Genomic DNA, 17,276 nt, shown 5'->3' with positions numbered 1-17,276 from the left:
CGCGAACCGCTGTGTAAGCCTCTCGGTAACTACAAATATGCGGAAGTTTCGCTTGGGCGCGCAAACATGCATCATCAGCCGTGATGTGTGTGCGTGCGTGCGTGTGTGCGTGCGTGTGTGTGTGTTGTGTGTGTGTGTGTTCTGAACTATATATGTTGGCTGTATCGGTTTCCGTGGCTGAACGACGAGCAGCGATATGTCTCTCAAATTTCCAGCGTGAATCAGACAATATCCTTACTCTCTGATCGCTTGGCATGGGAATTTGAAACCTGTATAGGACTGCTTGTTTGTACGGCCAATGCAACCCAGAAACATCTAAGCGCCAGTCGTTGTGGAATATTTGCCTCAGCTACGCCTACATAGTTCCAACGCATTTTTCAAGTGTGTACTATCCTATTTACTACGTTAGCTTCCTATACGAGGCCGATCCCGTACGTGGATCAACAACGCCATCACTGTGGTTGGTAAAATGGCATGATACATATAGCCATTGTGCTTCAGCATTGCCTCTTTGCTCCGTAAAAGTGTCGCATAAAAAAATCGACTACAAATTGTGAACACACACATTCCAGAAAACAGGAGAGTGCGTTCAAGAGGATGCCCCGAACAGGATCGGACAAAAAAAGTTTGTTTTTTCATCCCCTTGCAGACGGTAAACGTTGAATCACGCTTGTCTACATTGAGTGGTCAATACTGCGATAACGGATTCGTAAACTTCGTGCTTGTATTTTATTTTTATTTTCAGATTTACATATTTTCGGCAGTTTCCGTAAAAGAAGAAAAGAATTGAGGACCAGCGTCAGCATTCTGTTTTCAAATTTCATTCAAATCCGTTCAGTGGTCGTTTTGCGAGAGCCTTCGTGCGTTTTATTCGAGCGGGGAAATCGCAGTTGGCACCGAGCTGAAGCCTCCTGTAGCTTAACGCGAAATCGAACAAAAGGACGCGATGACGACAGCACCCCCTCGGACTCGTGTCCTCCTTTGTCCTATTTCGCGATGAATAGAATAATTTTCGGAGGCGACGATTTTTTTTTTATTTCCCGTTTTTTTCTTTTCCTCATTGGCGGCAGAATCTCAGGCGTATTCCAGTCGGAAAAGGCACCTTATGCGCGAGTGCGCCGCTAAATTATGTAAATGAGTGCGGCGTAATGTTGCAACGTGGGAAGAGTTCCACAGAAGAGGAAGAGAGAGAGAGAGAGAAGGAAGAGGAAGAAATAACGCCAGGGAAATCTAGCACTCAAAACGTAAGCTTAAGAAAACGTACTGGTTGTCTCGCATGCTTAGTGTAAAAAGCACGTTTTGATCTTTTCTTTCTTCCTTTTTTTTTTGTCAGATGCGACGTGTTTCTACAACGTAGCACTCATCCTCCACCCCCCACCCCCCCTTTTCCTCCCTTTTTGTCAACGCGATGCGATTCCACTTGCCGTTGGGTAACATCCGCTTGTTTCAAAGTGATTTTCTTGCTAAGCTCCTTATTACGTTCTGCCGTTCCCCAGCCCTTTCATTCTTTCCCAGATATTACCGCGTAGCTTTCCGTTGAGAAATAAATGTGTGTGTTTTTTAAAATAATTTCATTCGACTCTTGGCCAATCTTCCACGTTGGGTATATGCCAACTGTATAGGGAACCCATACCAAAACCAAGCAGAGACGCTTTCCCGATGCATGTTTTTTGTCTTTTTTTTTCAATATTTCTTCTCGAAGCTAAGCTGTCCCCTTAACGAATTGTGTAGGATAGAGGTTCTTTACAACGAAACGTTCTGCAAGGGTCCGCTCTGCGCATGCTCTGCCCGGCCTGATCAAGATAGATAGATAGATAGATAGATAGATAGATAGATAGATAGATAGATAGATAGATAGATAGATAGATAGATAGATAGATAGATAGATAGATAGATAGATGAAAGCAGTGACCTCGTATCATTACTCATTATTCATTAGTCTGGGGCTGCTACAGCAGCATCTATAGCTAATCGAACTCCCCCCTCCCTCCCATCCACTCCCCCTCACCGATATTCCCCGCGCTGTGCACGCATTATCGCTCAGCGCTTCCCTCTGCACAAACCCTCCGCGCCAAGCCGCGTGTCGAGGCATATAACGCCGCCGCACTCAAAGGCGGTGCCACATCGTCGTTGCTACAGGCGACACCTGGCCGGTCGCAGCACACGCGGAGCGGCCGCGCTTCTGGAATGCACCCCACACGTTCCCCTCGAAGTGGATTGGCTTCAGCGCCGGCAAGAACTGGTAACGCGGTCGCGATGATGGCGCGGAATGTGTGTGCACGACAAAGTGTGCACAAGCACGCGCGGAATCGCTCGCTCCACCGTGTGCACGGGGTGCGCTGCGCCAGCGCAAAGCTTGGGAGGCTTTCGCATTAGCACTGGATGGATGCGGCTGTCGAGAGGTCTTCTAATTAAAACGCTGATTCCCCCACGTGGACGTTCCCGCGCGTGACCCTACGGGGACAGCGTTTTGGCGCTAATCCTCCTTCGAATCGCCCTCCGCCATGACGCGCGCGCTTAAGTTAGGTGCAGCGTGGTGGCGTCTCCCAAAGTGTATGCTAAAAACGCTAGAGGTATCGCCTCCGAGATCTGGCGGCGCGCGCGGCGCCGGATCTCGGAGGCCATGTTAGAGGGAACTGCTGCGATCGTTCCGCTGTATACCATGGAGGCAATGGTCGGCAGATGGACTTGTCTTACCTTCAATGCTTGTAGCTTTGTTTAGTGCGCTTTATACGCATTTTTGTTGGCCCATAATTTTCGAAGCCATGTTATTTTGCTAAACGCAGAAGGCACTAAGAACGCTTGCACGCGGTCTCATTACCTTCTCGTGCGTTTAGAAAAATGACATGGCTATTGTATTGCGAATTGTTGCACTTCGGCATGATGTTGAGAAACATCAATTTGCGAAGACAAAAAGAAAAGCCGCTTGAAGCTGCAAGGGCAACGCTTAATAAACAAACAAACAAACAAACAAACAAACAAATAAATAAATGTGCTGTCAATCATTCCCACGTTGGCATAGCTACCATGCCTGCAGCTTTCGCATAGATACCACAGAAGCGCCACTGCGAGCCGGCCTACAGTTGGAATTGATTCATCGTGAAAGTTTGCGCTAAACACACATAACACAGATAACACGGAGTTGCCTCTTGCGGAATGGTAGGAGACTCCTATAGCGCAGTCAACTTCTTGCGTGCACCAAGCGTGTTACGCGCAGAGTGTTCAGAGATGTGAACAACTTTTCGGTCAGTCTGGCTGAGCGCGATCCCGCGCCTCGTTGCCGCAGTTTAAGGGCTTCGCCCGACTTGAGCCGTAAGATGGAGGTTTAGCGAGGGGGCCGACACCTATCATGCGCCCATTCAGATACACGCACAGCGGGGAACGTTTCGCCTGAGAGGCCGCTGCGCGAACTGACTTAGTCTAATTCGCCGCATTTCAAGTAACATTTCGAATCCTATAAAGAGACTCCGGGAGCAGACTTTGTCTCTGTGGGCCCTCAGGTGTGTCTGTGCGTTTGTTTGTTTGTTTGTTTGTTTGTTTGTTTGTTTGTTTGCGTGCGTGCATGTTGCGATGACTCCCAGAAATAGAAAAACCTTCGCAAAACTGGAGCACCAGAGTGTAGAACTATACGTAACTTTGCATCGCCAAAAACATATTATGTGCGCGCTGAGGAATGGGAGCATTACGAAGACGATCAGACTAACAACGCTATACATGAAGAAACGGGTGCGTGCACCGAATAATATAAACTGTCACTTCCAATCGCGGGTATTAGTATAGCGATGTTTTGAGGTGGCCACATCAACAACAGCATTTTATTTTATTTTATTCATTGGTTCCTCGTACAATCGAGGGGAGACGCGGGCCAGAGGCGCACGATTGCCTGGTGGACCTGGTGGACCGTCCACCGGTGGACGTTGCAGGGTGATATCGCTTCACCGGAGGCCCAATTAAGCGCTGTCACACAGTGCGTCACGAACGTCCTCGCTTTCATCGTATCCCACAATGCACCAGCTCGGTGTCTCCGGCGCCCACTGCGGGGGCGCAGAGAAGCGCCGAACGCCTATGAGGTTCCTATAGACAAAAAAAAAAAAAAAAAAGGATTCTTATCTATGGCGCAAATCACCCTCGTCTGGATCCCAGCCCACGCCGGCGTTGTCCACCCTCGCCTCACCGACCTCAACGAGGTTACCCACTCCGTAGCACGAGGACTAGTCAACCGTGCCGGAGACGGTGCAACCCGCAGGACGCGACCGCCTTGCAAGATACAACGACCTGGTGAAGACATTTTACCTCGCAAGAAGAACCTTCCCTCAACGCAAGTTAAACAGAGCACAGGCAACCACCCTTCGCCTGTTACAGACCAATACGTATACCCCTCCCTCACACGCTATCACATCATACACCCCGACGTCTACCCGAGCCAGACGTGCAAGTTCTGTAAAACTCAATCAGAAACACTCCCCCAACATGCTGTGGGAGTGCCCATAACTGTGGGAGTGCCCATACCCATAACTGCGAGTCGGCCTAGTTGGAACAGATTCATCTTAAAACTTTTCGTGCGCAAACAAACAGGGGCGAAGAATAGATGCAACACAAGGACGAGCGCTCGTCCTTGTGTTGCCCCTATTCTTCGTCCCTGTTTGTTTGCGCACAAAAAAAAATTATCGATATCCAGACCTTAATCCCGTGACCCTCTCGTCGAGATGGCACGCCGCCCTGCGCAGCTCCCATCTCTACGACCAACTCTGGGCTACTCAGCAGGCCTACGAAGAGGCGAGACCTAGAAGTCCCATCGTGGGAGGCCTATTGGCCCAGCCGACTAAACTGCTGGTTCTCATTAAAGTTCTCTCTCTCTCTCTCTTATCTATGGGGACTCTTTAGGGACCCTACGAACGTCATGCGGACATACTATCGCGTTTAATTGAATTGAAGTTAATCGAATTGCTGAGCAATTGGCCGTCGGCTCGCTTTTATTTTTATTGATTTTTTGGCCGGCCCCGTCCGTTTTTCACCGGGTTATCACGGTTATCAAGTTATCGCTGGAACCGCTTATACTCTATGCGAAATTTCTCGTACGCATCGTCGCCGGTAGTCTTGTCTTATCAGATAGCCCGCGAGCGGCGCGAATACAGTGTTGTACATTCTGCGCGAGCGTCAACGATTAATCTGGAATGTACGGCGAACGCGCGTATATAAATAGCGGACGATTTCCGCCGGCGAGATTAGATTTCGACGACTGCGTATACTCTCGCGCCGCTGTAGCGTTGCGGTTCGAGTGTTGCCCGTCTCTCTGGGGGGCAAACGTTGGACGAAGAAAGCGTTGAAACCCTTAACTCGCATCTATCGGCATGTGTTGCATTCTTCGCCGTCACTACACAACGCGGCAGTGTAAACCTAAATATGAAGGTTGATGTCGGGTCCTCAAACTTGAGCAGTAAGAAAGAGGTTATGTTATAGTAGATTGGGGGGGGGGGGGGTACACCTTCTGATGTCCCGTGAGAGAGAGAGAGAGAGAGATGACGAGGTAAGACAGGGAGGTTGACCAGATATTAGTCTCCGGTTTGCTACCCTACACTGAAGCCGGGTGATAGGGGTTAGAAGAGGACACCGAGGAAAGGGTTAAAAAGGTGTTCTGTAGTTGCACCGTGGGCTTTGGGATGCCGTGTCAACTGTATAGCGCAACGATAAAAAAAAAGAGAAAGAGAGAGAGGGAGGGGTAGAGGGCGGGAGAGAAATTTGCACTCTTTGGATTGTATCTTAATTCTCACTAAGCAATAATGGTAATACCGCTTGCGTTTCCTTCGTTGAAAACTCTTATGTACCGCTCGCTATACTTTCCTGTCAAGAATGCTATATGTCGTGCTATATGTCACGTGACCTGAAATTCTTTCCCGTCAAGAATGCCATATGTGTCATGATATATGTCACGTGACGTGTAACGCTGTCCTGTCAAGAATGCTACATATGGCATGCTATATGTAACGTGACCTGGAATGCTTTCAATCCTGTCAAGAATGCTATTTGTGTCGCGCTATATGTCACGCGCCCTGGAAGTATACCGGACGCGCAGCTTTAAAGAAAGGAAATCAAGGCACGCGAAAAAGGGTTTAGATGACGATTGTTTGGAGAAAAGATAAGCTCGAAAGAGTTCAAACTTCCTTTCTTCTTCCTTTTTTTTTTTTTCGTGAAGTGATGTATACCGGATTAATTGGACCTCCTGGTGTCCCACGGAAAGCGCTGTGTATGAGCGTCTTCGCATTCCGATCCCATCGCAATGCCGCCGCCTCCACGGCCGGGAATCGGACCCGCAACCTCGTGCTCGACAGCGCAACGCCATGAGATAGCACTTAAATTTAAGTAGGGCTTTTGCAAAACCTTCCCAAACTTCTTTACAATTTCACGTATAAGCTGTGAGCTTGTATACGAGCTCACAGCTTATACGAACGTGCGTGACATGTATACATGTCACGTTCGTCCGTTTGGTATGCTCCAACATCGGACGCTATTTACGGAACTGCGGTATTTATTTCGGCTACTGCCTTACGGATTTGTAAGCTCCCTACCGCAAATTTCTTAAACGTGCAAATTTTCGGTAATCTTGCAAGGAAATTGAGGTCCTAAATTGAAATTTCGCTCGTTACGATCGGTAGGATTCGTCTTCTTCTCTTAAACGCGTCGAATTTCCTTCAAACCGGTTCAGCAGCTGTCTAAATGGAGCATTCGGCGTTCCATGTGTATTTCGGTAGAAGAATAGAAGTTGCCCCCGAGCTAATTAAAGCTTTCTCTTCCTTTTTCTTTGTACATTCGCAATGTAACATTTGTTAGCAATGTCTGAGTGCGCTTTGGTTAGTTTGAACGCGGTTGAATTCGAATTAATCAATCTTTAGTTCACGGAGGTCGCGATAGTTAACAGCGCGTACTCTCTTGATTGCGCCTTCGAATTTCGCATCGCTGCCGGTCCCAGATCAAACTCCGCCTGCCTCATTTAACACAGTGCACACCCTTGGTGGTTGCTCCTGATCTGGGCCCGTATTAACAAAAGAAAATGTCTTACGCTAAATCTGTTCGTAAGAGTATGTGCGAGCCAATCGTGATGGCGGGCACATAATTAGTGAAGGCGGCAAGGTAATCGCAAACAACCCTTACGAGCAAAAAGTTTTGTGAATTTAGCCTGCTTTTCTTTTCTTTATTACGTAACTGAAACGACCAGCCGTGGTGGCTTAGCGGCTATGGTGTTGCGCTGCTAAGCCCAAGGGCGCAGGGTTGAAATTCCGCGCCCTCGTAACACGTTAAAACATACAAGAAAAATAACTCAGACGAACTCCCGCTTACAGTGAGTTGGCACGTTACCATGGCAAAACACGAACACACTGCGACCTCCTCTCCGTTTTCCCGCTTTATTTTTGAGTCTCCTCCGCCACGCAACAAGTGTGCTGTCAACGGAAAAAAGGGATTTGGCAAGCTCTCCCGACGTGGTCCAAAGAAAGAGAGAGCGTGAAAAGCAGAGAAGTGTTAGTTCGCCGGAACCACGAACAAAAGCCGCGACCTCTTTGCCTGTCTGTCCCGATTCTCCCACCCTCTCAGCACCGGCACAGATCTCTCGCTAACGCGGCCCTTAATTGAACGCACGCGCGCCCCCGACGCTTAATTAGTCAAATGAAAGCTAGCGGCTGCCGCCAGCCGTGTCGTCTCAACAGCGATCTCCCCGTTGTCGCCTACCTTCTATTTTCCTCTTTCCGGTCGAAATATGCGCCGCCTGATCGCGCTGCACAAGATCGCGCGTGGCGCTTCTGTCAAGTGCCTTTTGACAGCGCGAGTTTTCGGAGCACCCGACGACCGACGAGTCCGCCCGCGACTTAGCTCGTTCGCAACACCTCTCCCTTCCTCATACGTCATCGTTTCTACAGGCTAAGGTTTATCATTTCCGAAAAAGCTAGCGTGCGGCGCGACGTCTGGAGCGCGATGCTGCTCCGCGTTGTCAACGTTGTCCACCGCTACAGAGAGCAAGAGCGAGAAATTGCGAGAAGCGAAGCGTGGTCCCTCGTCGTTGCCACATCCTCTCCGATTGGTCGGCGCCGCGGACTCTCCGTGTCGCGTGCCGCGATTGGCCGCCAGCGCCGCTGCCTTCCTCGTCCGCGAGAGAACCGGCGACCGCGGCGACGCCTCGGCGGCAGTCTCAGGGGTGGGGGGTTGCGAAGGTTCGTCGCTGCGTCAGTGTTTTTCCTTTTTTTACCGTGTCGCCCGTCTTTGCCCTGGATTTTCGCTGCCCTCGACGACGTCGGCGCCATCAACGTAAGTTGCATACGACTTTCTGCTGCGGCAGCGTTTCCGGCCAACGGCGTTGCGGGCCGCCGCTGACCGTGTCGCTCGTTTTCACGAGGTTCTCGGTCGGCTCGGTTGTTTCGGCGCGCGCGGAAAAAACGGGCGCAGCCGGCGGTGCGAGCGAAGGGGGCGCAAAAACAGGTAGCGCCATCTGTCGGCGCAGCCGTCAAGCCTGTCGCTCTCTTCTCGGCTCGAGAGCTGCGAAGGCGAGGGCGCTAAGCCTAACGCCATGCTTCTCCTCCCTCTTCCGCGCCCTCGCTCGCGCTCACAGCCTCGCGTACGACGCTGCTAACGCTGCTGCGTTTGCGAGCCCCTCTCTAGCGGCTTGCTGTGGCTGGCTGCGGACTTCAGCGCCTGGAAGTAGCCCGGAAAACGACTGCGGCGTCGTCGACAGCAAAACAACGAAAAAAAGCGGCGTCTGCAAACAAGAGTGCCAGCGGTGGTGGTGGTCGCGGAATATCGGTTCTTGTCCGGAGGAGGCTCGCTTCTTCTCTGCGGTGCTTGTGTTGTTCAAGTGGGTGGTGGTGGTGGTGGTGCTGGTGGTACTGCCGCTGGTGTACTACGAGGCCGCGAGCTTTCCGGCAGGCCGGCCTTCTTTCACTGGATGCTGCGTCGACGTCGCTGCGGTCAAGAAGCCATCCAGCGGGTGTTGTCTCCGCTGCGTGCTGTGAGTGCGCCCTCTTCTGTTTTTCCTCTAGCGAAGCGGGGGTTTGGGAAAAGTCGCGTAGCCGTCGTCGACCGAGGCTAGCCCCCCATCGTCGGCATCGCGCTATGCCTAGCAGCGACGACGAGTCGAGGGGACGCCCGTGAACAGCGCGGCTCGCTTGGTTCCCTTCGCTCGCTCGCTCGGTCGGTGGCTCTCGCTTCTTCTAGGCCACGCCGCGAGCGTCGAGGGCGCGTTTCGGGCGGCGTACCACCTCGTCTTCGCCAGCGCCCGGGAGAGACGCAGTCGCCTACTTCTGGAAGGCTCGCTCTAAGTCTCTTTCATCGGCGTGCCGTATTTTCGCGGTGTCTTTCATTCTTTTTTTTTTTCCCCGCTACCAGTCTTTCCTGATCGCCTGTGGCGAGATTCTCTCGATTTTTTTTCTCTCTCTGTCGGCTCGTAGTTCGGTTTGATTGGCGTTGTTGGCTTTGCCGAAACGAGCCCAGTCACACTACTGGGTCGACCTCTTCTGTGTTTCCCGACGCCCAGCCTGTCTTTCTTCTTTTGTTTGTGTGTATCGCGCCGTGCCGGCGGTTCCCGTCGACCGCTTTCAGAAGCCGACACACATTGTAGCGGTATGAAGCTGGGTGCGGGCACCGGCCTGTTTATTAAGCGATGTAAGCTGGACAAAAAATAGCGGGCCGGTGCTGCTTTGAAGTGCGAAGCTGACACAAGACAAACGCGTGGTTGCTTTGAATCTTTCTTTCTTTTTTTGCCCGTTGCGATGCGGCCAGCGTAAGCTGACACGCCTATAACTTCTGGCGTACTTGTGTTCTTTACGTTATAGAAGTGCGATCGCTTAATATACCTGCTTTGAAACGGTGGCCGATAGTTATTCTGTTGACGCGCTGTACTGTTTGTACACCGCAGACAATCGCTACCTAGGCTAGAGATATGCTTTTATCATTGCGCGAATTCGCGACCAAAGATAGTGCGGAATATGTGAAAGGAGGATGCAGACGCGCGTCATCTAACTCAGTGCAAAACGAAGCCACACTTTTACGTTGCGAAATGTGGCGCACTTGTTAGTCGAAGGCTCTGGAGATCCGAAACTATTGGGCACCGACCAACAGGAGGTGACGTGTTTCTGCGGTCAGCGCGTCACGCGACCAGTGCATAGTGGTGCGCCCAAGTAATGCGCGATTTGACGGAAGAATTGCGTCCGCAAGTTGTAGTTGTTGCTCTTATGAAGGTGTCGCCGGTCAAGAACACCGCGAAGCGCGCGCTGTGACTCATACACCCATGACCGCACTGCTTGCGTAGCTTCTGGAGCGGAATGTTGCCTGCTACTTGTGGCCGATTAAGACATCACCGGCACTGGAGCATAGCAGATGCACGAGACAGAAAGAACACAGCCGCCGGAAAGGTCATCCAGGCGTGGGCGGTGTTGACATTTCCAAGCGTTGCTCTGTTACCCGGGATGCTTGCTTGGCAGTGGCATTGCAACGACGTGTGGATTTTTGGAAAGGGTAGTCGAGACTGTTAGCGCCACTCACAAAAAGTCGCGTGCAAAGGGGCAGCAGGGTATACGAGTGACGTCATCGCCTGCGTTTCCTCGCAGAGTCGGATAACGACGCAACTCTGCTCGAGTTGTTTGTGGAGTGACGTCATGCTGGGGGGGGGGGGTGCAGGCGCAAGCTTGCTAGTGGCATTGTGACCTGCGGACAAGAGCGACAGAAGAAACGTCTTCTTGCCCGTGTCATTTGTGTGTGTGTGTGTGTGTGTGTGTGTTAAGGATGAAGGCCTCACCCGACTCGTCCAAATGCCAGTTCCGTTAACTGCTTTGTCTGCGGTACAGTGAGTGTAGTACTGAACTCCTGTACTTTGCAAACGAAAGACAAAGGGCTAGCGACTACAAATTTGTCTGCATCCTTTAGTAGGAGTCAGCGCCATCTGGGATACTTTGCTTCATAGCAGTGACTATCACGCACGACAAATCTCTCCAACTGTAATTGCCGCGTGCCGCAGTAAAAGAACAGACGAATCCGTTGACACTTTCTCGCCGTTGTTCGGCGCCTTTGACGTAACACTTGCCAAGTACCAACTTCGATGAAAACTTGGCCAAATCTATTAATCTTGCTTTTCTGGAAAATTCACGCCTGTAGAGATTGTCATTTTTTTCTTCTTCGGCGCGGAGCTCGGAGAATGTGGCAGGGTTACCACGTTTCCGTGACGTCACATTCCGCAGCTTGTCCATTATCTGCCGTCGCGCGCTTCAGAGTCCCGTACGTGTGGCCACTGCCCTGCCAGTGTTAGCTACTCTTATCTCCGGCGCAGAAAAAAAAGGAAAATGCGTCTCAGACAAAGGGCTCAAAAAGCATGCGATGGCTTTTCACAAACGACTCGTCACCCTTTTCTCGAAATGTTTGCACGCAACCATTTGAGGGCATTTAGCTCGAAAATGGTGTCGCTTAGTTTTCGTTGAGCACGACGCGAGCGGCTCAAAACTGAAGTCGGGTCGGCGCAAACTGCGCTTACAACAAACGGGTCTCGTACCAGACAGTCGAAACTATAACGGACGCGAACGCGGGGGCTTACATCCATCCTGTCAATTAGCCCGAGCGAGTCAACCCCCTCTACCCGTTGCACGCGGGTTGAGAGAAGTCGCTTCGATGCTCCCGCGGCCCGAACCGCTAGCCTACCGTCCAGACTAACCCGACGATCGAATTTGGGCCGACTCGAGCCTGACTCGACGCGACTTTGATCCGGTTCGTGTAAGGCGGCGACACGCTGATCCGACCGCGCTTACACACGCGTTCGGGCTGAATGGTCCCGACCCCGTTGAGAATCAAACGAGATTTGTAACGAGTGCGCCCGGAATACGTGTGCGAGGGAAAGGCGGCGGCGCGCACGTGGGTGCAAGAATTTCTCCGTCTGCTTGTGCCATGTTTTAGGGACCTTAGCCTATAACCGCTGGCGTTTATACCCCGGCGAACGCATTTCATTCGGACGAGCCAGTGCGCTCGCGAAGTCGCGCATGGCAATGGAGCCCTGGCTGAGGGCCCCACTCATCGAGGAAATTCCCTACTTGTTTCGGTACGTTCGGTCTCTTGGATCATGTTGCCGCCGCCGTATCTTCTGGGTACCAGGGCACACTGGCATAACAGGGAACCAAGAGGCGGATAGGATAGCTCGAGGGCATACCAACCCGGCGTCCGACACATCCAGCCTTGAGGAAACCCGAGTCAGTACCCACGGGCTACTCAGATATCCTAAATTAATATAAAGGGGTCAGACTGAAGTACCCACCCCCGGATAAGGATCTAAGCAGAGAGGATGCTGTTGCATGGCGACAACTGCAGACGGGTACTTTCCGGAATCTAAACTTTCTCAATAAAATTTTCCCTACACAGTATGAGGCTAAGTGCCCATGGTGCGGAGAGAAACCAGATCTGTACCACATATCATGGGCCTGTCAAAATATTGTGTCCCCAACTACCTATAAAATTAAAAACCCGAGTGCGGAACAGTGGGAGAGTATGCTTTCCAGCGTAAGCTCGAACGGCCAAAAGCGCCTAGTAGAGAGAGCTCGCGGTTGGCCGTACTCAGTGGAGCCTTGGACTAGGGCACCAACCCTGTGATTGCAGACAGAAGAATCCATCAGAAGATGGAAGAGGCCGTCTGAAGCCGCGAAGATCTCTTTTCTAGAGCCCAGTAAATGTTTTCCGATCCGATCCCTACTTGTTTAGCCAAATGAATGTTCATTCTCTCTCTCTCTCGCCCCGACTCGGTAGCCGCGGTTTTACGTCAATGCGACAGTAGCGCTTCGCATTTTTCTTTAGTGCATCGCAATGGTTACTACGCGATATCGCAAGTGTGACGCAATGACCTCCCCTTCGTCTGCAACAGGCCAGCGCGTGGCGCCTGTTTACCGCGTTTTGTTTTTTTCTTTCGTATTCCATCGATGATGAGCGCGGGTGAGCACAATGAGAGATTAGCAGACACTTGCGAATATGCGCGTGGCAAGGAAGGCAGAGACAACAAATCTAGGCCTTAAGTTTACCGCAGAGGAATCCGGGAATTACACGATCTTCAATGGAGAGACGTGTAAATTACCTGGTGTCAAGCCAACAGCGAATCGTACCCGTGGTCAGTTCGATGTGAATACTTCGGCGTATGCATAAGCGAAGGAAAGATTTATTCAAGCACCCTGCCAAGCCAATCCGGAAATAAAGGGGCAAGCGGAATGCAGCAACGACGAACACGGGCCACTTTGGGGCCACAGTAAAGTGAGATGGTGCGTGGAGTCTGGAAAGGAGTAATGGTGCCAGCGCTTACGTTCGCAAAAATGCCATTCTGCGCTTCAAATCGGATATCTTGTCGGGCGTTGGATGTTAACCAAATTGGTCGGTAGGCCGCGTTGGCTTTTTGGGGAGCCCACGGCCAAGCCACACACAAGGCAGTGCTGGGTGACGTGGGCTGGGCCTCATTTGAAGTCGGAGGAGCGCAGAGCAAGATCAGTTTTCAAGAAAGAATCGGGAACATGGATCAAAATAAATGGGCAGCCGATGTCCACAAGTATCCGTACCTAAAAAGCGTGGACACAGAATGGAGGAAGAGGTCAAGAAAGTTGGCGACGAAGTACAGGGTACATTAAGTGTCAACAGACGACCAGGACTCGTAAAAAAGAAAGCGAGATGAATAGAGACGGTGAATCGGATGCAAGGAGTGGAAACGAAAGAGGCCGCGATCTACCAGAATGGGAAGAAATAAATCAGGAGGGAAAATCTATACGATAGCACAAAGGGCAGTGTCTTGCTTGAGCCGCTTGCATAAGAAAAAAAAAAAACATACCGCAACAAATAATCGTAACCGGATAGACGTGTATGCTGCAGAAAAAAAAATCCAGATACCACGCGGCACATCCTAATGGAATGCGAAGGGATTCACCCAGTGACACTCATAGCTAACGTATAATACACCTTCCAGAAGCGCTTGGACAGAAGTGGACGAAGCATCGAGCGGTCATAAGCAACAGACGCTTAGAGTATTGGTGGGAAAAGAAAAGCAGGGAAGGTATTGATGCGACCGGATCTGTTACAGGCATAGTAGCGGTACAAGGTAGCCAGAGAAATTTTCAGGAAGAGAAAAAGATTAAAGAGATGTGCAAACAAAAATACTATAAGGAAACGCATGTATAGCATACCCGAGTAACTCAAGCAGGCTAGGTCAGTGTCGCTCCCTAAACCCACTCGCGTTTTCCTTCGTTCTCCTCCGTCAGTGAAGACGTGCTTACGTGCCTAAGCGCACGATCTCTACCGCATGCACGTGGCCGACGTTGGCGTCAGCTCGCGTCCGATTGTGAAAAAAAAAAAAAGCCACTTATCTGTGGTTGTTGCTGGGAAGAAGAAAGGAACTCTGCTGGCCCCACCGGCGCCTGAAAGGCCAGCAGGGGAAGGTGGAGGGAGGTTCAATAGCTTTCACGCGACATCACAAACGCGACTTGCCACTGTGCTGGTATACGCCAACATTACGACCACGCCACTGCATATTTGTTCTTGCTGTGCTCAACGCCTGGAACGTAGACGCTCCGTACTTCGTTATAGTTTGTAACAAAGACGTATTATCGCTAGTCACTCGCTTACTCCGTGAAACCGTCACGAGACGTTCAGCCTCGAACATTCGTGTATACTGTCGGCGTGGCCCCCGTCACCCACGCTTCGGTGCATTGATTCGAGTGTGCGCCCAATCTCTTCCTATTTTTAGGCGCGCGGGCGATAAGTGGACACATGTTTGCGTGTGAGCTGAGGCGGATGCGTGTAGATAACGTGCGAGTAACTTAACTGAGCCAGGAAGCCGGGCTACTCCCTTTGTCACTGTGTAACGAGTGAATTTTCTTTGTCCTCGAGGAAGGCCGTGCATCGCGATGGGCGGCCGGCGACACAGGCATTTCCTATGCAGCAGCGGTCCGTGAACTTGGCTGCACAGATTCATTCTATTCCTTAATAGGTCGGTGACTATCGCTGCATCCAACCACTGACATTCCTCGGCTTGAGTGCTTGAAGACCGCCCCATCGCTTGTCGGCCCACAAAGCTGCGAAGGCACTTTTGTCTTCCCTGAGGGCGACTGGCCCACGCGAACGCATTTGACTCACTCAGGCCCTCCATGTGCGTGCACGAGCTCCCTGCAGCGTTCCTCCCCCTCCCTCTATTTCGCCTTTCTATTCCCTCTCTCCCGTCACCCAGAGTAGGGTAGCCAACCATACGCATTTCTGGTTGACATCCCCGCCTTCTATTTCTTGCCTCTCCTCGTCCTTGCAGCTTGAGTGGAGCGCAGTGCGTTCACGAACACCCAGTTTCGTTTACGACAGCTGATCGCCGAGTAGCAGGCCAGAAGCGGTAATGGTTTCGTATTCGTGCACTTTCGCTGAGGCAGCGTGCGGCTCGCCGCCGAAAGCGCCATCTCGTTCCTCTGGAGCAAACTCCTCCGCGAAGAGCGTGTTGTGCAACTGTTGCTATTATGCACAGAGTTATGCAGCATATCGATTACCTGCCTGCCTGGCAGGACCCCGACCACGCTATTGTGGTTGACGTCGCTGGCATCTGGGCTCAAGTAGTAACTACGGTTTTTTTTTTACCTGATCCTATTTGCAACGTTGTTGGGGAATTACTACAGTGAAAAAAAATTTACCTTCTGAGTTCTTGCGTGTCAAGGAAGAGGAGGAGGAGGAAATACCTTAATTCGAAAAAATCAAACAATAAAACGCATACGTGACGTACTAAACGTCCTTAAGGACGCGTCCAGCAGAGGGGGCCCTCAGTCCACCGCTCCTGCGGCTTTTGCTGCCTCCCGAGCCCCTCACACCAGCTGTTGCTGGTCACACGGATCTGTGCTGGGCAGCACGAGATCCCACTCTTCGAGTGTGGTGTGGGACGGGGGGGGGGGGGAAGTGAAGTGCCGGTATGCGGGAGCATTCCCATGTTGTCTGGTACAATGATGCGTATGGTCTCGCAGCGTGGGAATTTGTACGTGTATACAGTGTGGGGTGTATGGCGTGTGGTAGATGGAGGATTATGTGTGGGAAGGTATTGGTTTGTAACTGCCTCCATGCCACTGCGTCCTTGCGAGTCAGGCATTTGAGAGGTGGTGGGCAGAGGCGCCGTGGGAGGCGACACCGTTGGAGTGTCGTGTTGTATGCGAGTGGTACGGTGTCCCTCTAGAGTGCTTCGCGGTCGGCTCCCTTCTTGCGGTGTCCCTGTGGCATATATGCTGGGGCTACAACGTGTGCGCGCTGGTTTCCGCGAATGTACTTGTAGCCGGAGGTCCACGTGGCCGTGACCTCTGGTAGCGTTTGAGGCGCGTGATTATTAAGAATGCTGTAGGCTGTAGCAGTCATACGCGTCGGCTTGCGTTGTTGCGGCAGGCCGCCTGCACGAGTCGGTGACTATTATGGTGTCCTCATTCTGCTTCGGTTGGGGATACCATGGGGCAAGGGCAACAGCTGTTTCTTCAGCTTCGACAGTGGTATACAGTGTTCCCAAAAGAGGCAGATGTGACTTCTCGGAATTCGGAGTTTGTCGCATATGCCGTATGAGCTGGTTCGCGTGACTGCGTGTGGCTGCGTCTGTGTATAGACGGGTGTTGTGGAGCTTCCCGTGGTGCCGTTCGAGCGCCCTGCATGGCACGTGCTTGCTGGCGAGGCGCATGACGATCATGGTGCATGTTCTGTGGTATGGGGGCTATGTAGATGTAATGTCGGATATTTGGGGGGGGGGGTGCGCTAGGCTGTGTAGGTGCGTTTGCGTCTGTTCTCTTGTGTGGGAACAAGCCCAGGCGTTGCAGTATACGCGTCTGCCTGGGATTGTGAGGGCTAGCTAGGAGTTCCCGTTGGCTTCTGTGGTGGGCCTCGATGATTTCTCCGATTGTATGGCGGAGTCCCAGGGACTGGAGTCATTGGTTGGTGGTTCCCGGTGTAAGGCCTACGGTTTGTTCGTAAACCTTACGGAGGAGTACGGAAATTTTTTCCCCCAGTTCTCTAGGTGTAAAGTGGGCGGTACGGAGTCGAGTATGCTACACGGCTTATTATTAGGGCTTGAATGAGTCGGAGGATGTCTTCTTACGTGGGGCCTTGGCGGCGCGACGTTTCCTGCCGACCATCCTCGTCACCTGCGAGACCGTTTGGATTGGACGTTGGATAGCCTAAGTGCCGCCTCCGTTTCGTTGGAGATGGAGGCTCAAAAATGCGCAATCTGCCCCCGAGAAGAATATTCTTAGATAATGTTCTCAATAAATCTGCCCCCGAGAAGA

General features: G+C 51.7%; 1 protein-coding gene across 3 annotated transcripts in view; it reads left to right on the top strand.

The window, feature by feature from the left end:
* Positions 1-8,162: 8,162 nt before the first annotated feature.
* Positions 8,163-17,276, top strand: part of Hers (Histone gene-specific Epigenetic Repressor in late S phase) — an 88,648-nt gene continuing 79,534 nt past the window's right edge. The window contains exon 1 of one of the 3 annotated variants that reach the window (XM_075699254.1): positions 8,163-8,295. The gene's annotated coding sequence lies outside the window, so the exon portion shown is untranslated. Of the gene's footprint in view, positions 8,296-8,561; positions 8,993-17,276 lie in introns of those variants that run through there. The other 2 variants (XM_075699253.1, XM_075699256.1) reach the window with 2 other exon arrangements.

Source organism: Dermacentor variabilis, chromosome 7 (assembly GCF_050947875.1).
Source record: "Dermacentor variabilis isolate Ectoservices chromosome 7, ASM5094787v1, whole genome shotgun sequence".
Classification (NCBI taxonomy): Eukaryota; Metazoa; Arthropoda; class Arachnida; order Ixodida; family Ixodidae; genus Dermacentor; species Dermacentor variabilis.
This window is presented reverse-complemented; position numbering and strand designations above follow the sequence as displayed.